The sequence below is a fragment of the Amblyomma mixtum genome, chromosome 2, assembly GCF_055824585.1.
Source record: "Amblyomma mixtum isolate Tamu chromosome 2, ASM5582458v1, whole genome shotgun sequence".
Taxonomy (NCBI): domain Eukaryota; kingdom Metazoa; phylum Arthropoda; class Arachnida; order Ixodida; family Ixodidae; genus Amblyomma; species Amblyomma mixtum.
Window position 1 is genome coordinate 86,892,303 of NC_143013.1, and position 8,326 is coordinate 86,900,628.

Below are 8,326 nucleotides of genomic sequence, written 5' to 3' on the forward strand. Positions count from 1 at the left end.
AGCAATCCTTACGGGTCACTCCAGTGACATTTCGCTACCTCGTCGACGCCTTAAAGTCGGAGTTGGAACGTGAAGACACCAACATGCGGCAGGCCATCTCCGTCGAGAAACGCATCGCCATCGGCCTATATCGGTTGCGTTCAAGCACAGAAGACGCCACAATAGCGCATTTGTTTGGCGTTGGACGTTCCACAGTGAACACAGTTTACCGGGAGTTCGCAGCTGTGGTAAAGGTGCTGGAAGCCCGCTGGCTTCGTATGGTGCGGCGCGACGAAATGGCTGAACACATTCGGGAATTTCATGCATTCATCGGTTTCCCGCAGGCCATCGGTGCCATGGATGGCTGCCACATCCCTGTATCACCGCCTGCACAGCATGCAGCTGATTATTACAGCTACAAGGGGTGGTAAGGCATCATTTTTGCTTTTTCTGTCCGTTCAGCGCGATAACACTTCACTGACCAAGAGTTGGTTTGAATTAAAACTAGTTAGACACATTATTCTTTTCGAACAAATTAAATATATCCTTTAGTTAGATTGCTGCTTATTTGCTTATTGCAGTTACACACATGGGTTAACTCATGTGCATGCCACTGTGAAACCGGTTAAGCTTCTTGATGTAATTTTTGCCTGATCGTGACATATTTTTACTGTATGAAAATGACTATACAGTGCTTATGAAGGCTTGTTTTGCATTTTCATGCAGCCACAGCATTGTACTGCTGGCAGTGGTGGACCACAGGTATTGCTTTCGGTACCTGAACGTGGGAAGCCCAGGCAGGTGCCATGACGCCTATGTGTATGGACGTTCGAAGTTCAGCAGCTTGGTGGAGAGTGATCGCTTCCAGTCTCTTGTGTCAACAATACAGGGCACAGTAGTGCCACCAATAATATTGTGCGACCAGGCCTTCTCGTTGACTAAGAATCTTCTCAAGCCATATGCAAATGCTCCAACTGGCACACAAGAAGCTGTATTTCACTATCAGCTATCAAGAACACGAAGAATAGTGGAGAATGCTTTCGGCAGACTGAAAGCTCGCTTTCGCTACACAGGAAAAAAGAATGGAATGTAAGCTGCGCACAGCAAAAGAAGCCATCAGGGCAGCCTGCACACTACATAACATTTGTGAGGCCTTGAAGGACCCCATCGAACGCCAGTGGGAGCAAGAACTTCAAGAGTTTAATGCTCTATATCCGCAGCCGAGTCACACCACTGATGCTGTGACTGGAGAAGGCCCAGAAGTGAGAGCTGCACTGGCCAGCTTCTTTTGGAACGAAAGCCACCAGCTGCAGTGATGAACAGGTCAACAATAGCAGTGTATATATGGTTTTGGGGGGTTTACATCCCAAAGCGACTCAGGCTATGAGGGATGCCGTAGTGGAGGGCTCGGGAAATTTCGAGCACCTGGGACGGGCCTCTAGAACTTCGCCTCCACTGAAATACGACCCCGCAGCTGGGATTGAATCCACGTCTTTCAGGTCAGCAGCTGAGCGCCATAACCACTGAGCCACCGCGGCAGCTTTGTCTACATATGTGCGAGCAGTGTGGTGAACAGTGCTACTGGGCTCATAGTAGACCACAAAATGAAACAAACAAGCAGAAGTAGTGAGAGTTGGTGATGATCCATTACAACAAACAGTTCAAAAAAACAAACACGAAAAGAAGGGCACATGATGTCTTTTTGTGTTTGAAGGGGCCTGTTTGTTTCATTACAACAAACAGTACAAAAAAACCACATTTATTTTTTGCAAAGCACATTTATTTTTTGCAAAGCTCGGAAAGTACATAAATTAGCCTGTTTTCTCTTTCACCGGCTTTTTCGTGCAGTAGCCGGTCGTGAAAGTTGCTTTCTTTTTCTTTCGACTTTTCGAAAGCCAGCCTCAGCTGCCTCTGCTCGCTGATGAGCCGGTCAATAGCAGTATCCTGGCTGGATTTTCTTCCAGCCGTTTGCCTGCTGCTTGAGCCAGAAGCTAGTCCGGCTGGTGATGGGCCTGAACGCATCAGGCAAATGGGATGTGTTTCCACACCTCGGTGGCGATGGCTCATTGCTGCCCACATCTGCAGCTTCGGCAGGTTCTTGTGTTGCATCAGGGTCCCCGTGTACCATGGCATGGACCAGCTGTAACAAACATTTTGTACAATTATGGAAATGTGGCCATTTGCTGCTGGTGCAAAAACAAAGTGCTTAGTAGCTTGTTCCATGGGACACTTTCTGTTCTCTCATGAAAACCAGCAAATTTTTAGGGGATGTACTGTATCATAGTTCATCATATTGTTCACATCACTAATAAACACAGCAGAAATAATACTGCAGCTTATTAATGTTGAAACAGGCTCATTATGGATTGAAGATAGTGGAACACTACTGTATTTTTGTCTTCTTCTAGTGACCGATCAACAATCCATGAAACAAGCTGACTGCAGCGAGAAATGAGATGTGAAAACATTTTGTCAGTGCCTTGCGAGTTGTGCAAAGGGGCACAATAAAGTGTATGTTTCCTGCCTCACTGTCCTCGTGCTCTACTTGATGAAATACATTTTTACCGACACTGTCATGACAAGTAGGGAACTCACTTCTTCCACAGTGGCAGTGTCCTCGCAACCTGCTTCAACTGCCAGGCTTCTGTCGTTCGCTGGCAGGGAACCCAAGAACTTATGTAAGTCCCAGAAAAACTTCCATTGGATCCCCCCCTGCCCTGTACTTTTCTTCTTGCACAGGTCCCTGCAGTGAAAGAAAGCATGACCTCTGTATTAGAAGAAAGATATAGAACATCTAATTGCACTCAAAGTTCAAACGCAGGTTTTGAGTACAGCTGGCAAGTGCTGCGAGGAGCTTGACCCATACCTGTTTCGACCCTTTGAAAGTTGTAGCACCACTGACCGGACGACGACTAGGTAATGGCCGAACTCAGCCTATGCCGTGAAGCTAGTGCATGAAGACGCCGGCCCATTTTAGCTTTTGGAATCACGGAACGTAAAACCGCGGCAGCACGCACAACACTACCGATAACGCACCGACTAAAAAATGCGCAACATGTTTTCACATCGTGCGCTGAACATGTCCCTCAACACAACACGTTTCTGTCGCGCCTGGGAAACCAGTGGCAGAAGTGAATCGGCGTCTGCAGCCAGGACGCGGAATACGGACGATCAAATGGTTTTCACGCCAACACGCCGAGCATGCCAAGCGCACGCATAACAAGGCCACGGGCAGAAAAAAAAACTATGTGCAAGCTAATAGCAACAAAATAAGCTTCACTTACATGCCAAAGCGTCCACTGCAAGAAGTGATCGACTATGTTTCCATAAATACACCTTGTATAACACCACCAAGACGGGGCCGCTGCAATACAGCAACACAGGCCAGCAGCACCCGAACAATGGTTGCACGGTTACATCACATTTGAGAAAAATTGTGCTCACCTGTACTTGTTGCCCAAATTTTCTATTTTACTTTTCACCGCCTTAAGCGGTTTGTCGATGCCTAAGGCGCGGAGCGTGTCGGCGATGGCAGCGTATACCTTGGCGTTTCTTTTCATACGCCTCAGGTCGCCCAAGTGGGCCTCCCAGACCTTTATAAGGGCGTACGTTTCCTCCTCCGTCCACTGGGCACGGTTTTTCGGTTCCACTTCAGAAGTGGCTGCGGCCGCATCGCTCTCCATAGCTGGGTAGCCCACCGTAGCGCAACTCAAGAACGTAAAAGCAGCTGGCTACACGTGCTACAAAACTACCACGACAAACATGGTCATGTGTCCCCTGGGGCAGCCTGAAACGAGGGTAGTTCTCTGCGTTTACGTGTTGTCCTTTCGCCATTGTAAACATAACAGGTACTTATGAAAAATAAAATAAATTACATAACAGGTACTTATGAAAAATAAAATAAATTACTTTTACACATTTATAATGCATTGCATTTTGTTTACTAACGCTGCCCTCCACTAGGTTACTGGTGCTGAGGCTACGCATTCGACCGTGGAGCGAATGCGAATGAGTTCCCCAAGCTCATTAGATGGCGAATGTCATTTAATAGTTTGCTGCCACACGAGAAAATATATGTCGTTTTGAACGAATGTCATTCGATGGGAATGACATTAAATTTGCCGTGTGACGGGTATTACAAACATGGAAGCTACCTACCGCCTCTGCAGGTCTGGAAGCTTCTGTGCAAGGTGTTTTCTAACAGATTTCATGCGCTTTTTGGTTTCTTTTCGGTTTGCCTCACCAATGTAGAGACGAAACAGTGCTGCAGATGAAAGTAAATTCTGAAAATAAAAAATTCTAAAGCTAAATAAGACAACTGCAATATAATCGCTGCTTCTTTACTCCGAGATTCTCATTTGAGACTCCTCCCCGCTGCAAAATCTGAGATATAAAATTCCTCCTGCACTTACACCTACTGTTTGCAATAGCCAGAGAAATTCAGTGATTTCCAGTGGTTGCATCAGTGCAAACTAGAAGTGTTTGTCCAGATTTCCTGGGCTCATTTTGTGGATGAAGGCACATGCTGACTGGGTCTTAAGAACATCAGCAATGAAGATGTGAGTCAGTGTGCTTTTAATATTTTATCACAGCACTGCCTCTACATCTGTGCATAAGAGAATATACAAAATGCCCATGTCACGCAGAGAACAGTGTGTTCTTGCCTTCATCGTCTGCTGCAAGTGCATGCGACTTCACCTTTGGCGAGAAATAGGGCTGTAAATAGTTATCTAATCATGGCACACTGCAGCATACCTTCTTCAGTGCCATCGATTCTAAAAGAGGTTTATTATTTTTAAAAATAAACTGGGTGTCTTGCCTCCTTAATAACACTGTCAATGCCGAGGGCTCCACTGAAGATGCTCGAGATGTAATTGCCACCTGCCCTAGCCACCTGTATGAACGACTGGTTCCCAGTGTCTCCACTACTTGTTGCAGATTGCTTCAGTACATTTTAAGTCATTGATGAACGGCTATTGCAGTGAGGGACAAGAAGGTACCTTTTAGTGCTGGCCGATTCATGCATTCTGGCCTCCAATTGCTCCAAAAAGAGGCTGTTCCTGCGGCTTCCATCTTACTGATAACCATGAAGAAAGCTGATAATGAAACTTAGCTACAATAAACAAAAATAGCTAAATCTCAAGCTTTGCAGAAAGAACCAAATTAGCTACTTGCCACTAAAAGTAAATTTTTCACAGTTAACTGCTTCCAATATCAGTAAAATTTGTTACCAAATAGCTAAACTGCCAACACTTGTCCACACGTCAAAGAACAGAGACAACTAGGTCTTGTTTTTCAGATAATTTCAATTTTCAAGCCATTGAGCCAAACTATAGCAGTGTGCATTATCGTCATACCAACACCGATCAAAGCAATTCTCAAGCTTTTGTAACCTTTTAAGTTTTCAGCTTGCGTAACGGTTCTCCTTGGAACAAAAAAGGCTGGCAATGCAACAATGCCTGTCATTAATAGCTGTAAAAGAAAGCTTCATCAAACCAGCACTGATATGCTTTCACTTCTTGTCACTGCGTACACACAGTCTATGTCCACTTGAGTATGCATGGGACAGCAAACAAAAAGTGCCATGCTTACGCCATTTACAGCTCTCGCGATGGAGTGAGTGATACATTACTGCGTATGCGCAATTAAGTCTCAAAAGGAGCACATACATGATGGAACAAAGTGAGCATGTTAGTGTTAACGTACCTCTCACAGATTCAAGCTTCTGTGGTGTGAGGGCTTGCTTAGCTTGGGTCTTCCCCAGCGATAGGCTCTTATTTTACAGTGTGCCCGTCACGCTTCTGTTGCGTAATTCTTCAGGTGTCCAGAAAAGCCCTGTTGATAGCCTACAAAACGTCGAATCTGTGGAGGCTTGGAACAGCCTCCCCCACAAGTCTTTTGATATCCAGGTTTCACTTCCAGCGTAGATCTGCAAAACCAAAGCAACAGTCAACATCTGTGCAACAGAAAACATTAGCAGTAGTGCTAACTAACTCCTTTTAAACCAGTAAAAATAAAGTATCACTAAACAGTGTTCTGGCATGTAGCAGAGGCATGACTGCTATATACATCGTGGCCATGAAAAAAGGGGTGTTTAGCATCAAGCAAATACAGTAGGTATATCATTTTATGACACGTAAAAATTTGTTCTGCTATTCCTTCACAGAGATGCGCATTTCATGGCCAAGCTTAAACACATGCTCTGACTTCACCTTAAAGGTGCACTAAAAGGGAATCTGAACTCTTCCTTTTACCATGAAAAATCCATCTACAAGTTCCGAGCAAACTTAGTAAATTCAAATTATTGTCCTGTGCGACCGATTTCCATAATTTAAATTGGATTAAACGTCCGAGCTCCTGCCTTTTTTTAACTCACCGCAGGCGGTGAGTGGAGGACAGGTTGGGGTACTGGCTGACCTGTCTTCAGCTTGAAAAATACCATGTCGCTGACTGGCGTCGCCTGCATCCAGTTTTGACAACTCGGTTTACAATGATGACTTACATGGCATGACAGGATGGCAAAAGAAAAAAATTAAAATATTCGGTCTTACTGTGCTCTTTCTTGATACTTCGACCCACTTGCATGCAACATCAGTAGGCGATGGATTGTGTAGACCATATTTTACATTTGCTTCTACACTGAACAGCAGTGCAGCAACATGAGTGCAGCATTCTCCTAGTCTGAAATTTTCAAGAGTGCAGTCACAACTTGAGTACTACCAAAAAGCACTGTAAGGAAGACATTAGCAAATCAAAGCAAAGGATGAGTGCCAAAATCCCTCGATCACTGAAATATGTTTGTGTACACCGACACTCACTGCTGATATTTACACTGTAAACACATTAATAAAGTTTCAAGCGGTGTGATGTAACAGCACGACCATTCTAGTCCATAGTTCAAGTAGTCATTGCAATGTTTGTCTAGAGTGCTGTGCTGCATTAAAAATGGGCAAATATTAAAGCACCTGCTCTGCTAATGGCTACAATACTGGGCTTTTCATCGCTGTTATGCCCATACTGTTTGTTTGAGTTCTAAGTATTGTCCCTGAAAGCGAATACCAAAGAAACAAATCTGATGCCATGGATGGCAAAGGGGATTTTTTTTATTAATGTTGGAAACTAATTGATGTCACATGTTTAGTAGCTGGCAATTAACTATAAACAAATACAAAAAGAACCATTTTACAAACAGCTCATTACCAGCTTCTAAACATTTCAGGACAGTTGTTTCCTCACAAAAAAACGACAAATAATAAAAAATTCCATCCGTGGCATCGGGCTGTTCTTTTCTTTGCGGCATCTTTCCGAGTCCCTCAACTCCCTTGCTTGTTATGTGCATTGCCTTGAAAGCATCCACATCCCTTCTCTCTCTGTAGTGGTTATTTAATTTTCACAACACATACGAAAGGCCGCCGGCAGCCGCGGTAATTGCTATCTGCACTTGAGACACGCGAACTATGGCTGAAGGAAAACAAAGGGACAGCAAGAGGACAGAAGGAAATACAGGAAGGTTACACCATAGAACAGTTCGATTATTTAGCTTCGCAGCGGATCGCACGAGCGCTCTGCAAAGGTTAACACATGCAAGCAGTTAAGGTTGTCTTTGCGATTATCGTTTACTTACCCAGCCATGTAGGTACAGTGAGTGCTCGCTACGGTTCCGTCGTCGTTAACAACGCACCATGGGCGATATGTTTTGGACAAAGCTTGGCTCGCTTCTACAGCTGCCACTACGACAACGACGCCTTCCCCACGCTTGGCGGACTTGAATGACGCAAGGCACTTCACTTTTCCACTGACAAATGCATTGTAACCTTCAGTGATCTTGTAGTTCTTAAACTGCTCTCTTGTGTAAAAGCACACACCTTCCACAAGATAAACAAAAATGTTCGCGGCAGTGTTTTTGGAGCCGGATGAAAACGAGAAACGCACCACATCATCGTCCAGTGGGCCGGGCAGCTCTACGCCTCTAAATACAAGCTTCTGGTGATACCGATCCTTCGCTTCGCTGCTGAGTGCCTTGAAGTAGTCGCTCGACATGTCGATAATTGCATTCAAGACTCAGAATCAGCCCAAAGCAGCACACAGAAACACCAACACACTGGTCGCACGTCGCACACGCCTTGAAAACGCACAGCCGGAAGTACAGAAGCTCTCTTGCCGGAAGTTTCTGGAGGGCAACCAATCAGCGTCAAGCGCGGTTTGTTTGCAAACATTGAAACCGTGTATAGGAATCCTCAAGAAATAAAGTATTCGCACCTCAGTTTTTATACGTAGGGTGTATTATTGCTTCACAAAGACTCCTTAACGTGCATAACATATGCGTATGGTCCAGAGAGTTTGCTCG

At 44.9% G+C, this 8,326-nt stretch overlaps 1 pseudogene; it reads left to right on the forward strand.

Moving 5' to 3' along the window:
• The first annotated feature begins 268 nt into the window (after positions 1 to 268).
• LOC149360036 (uncharacterized) lies at positions 269 to 2,503 on the forward strand (annotated as a pseudogene).
• The last annotated feature ends 5,823 nt before the right edge of the window (positions 2,504 to 8,326 follow it).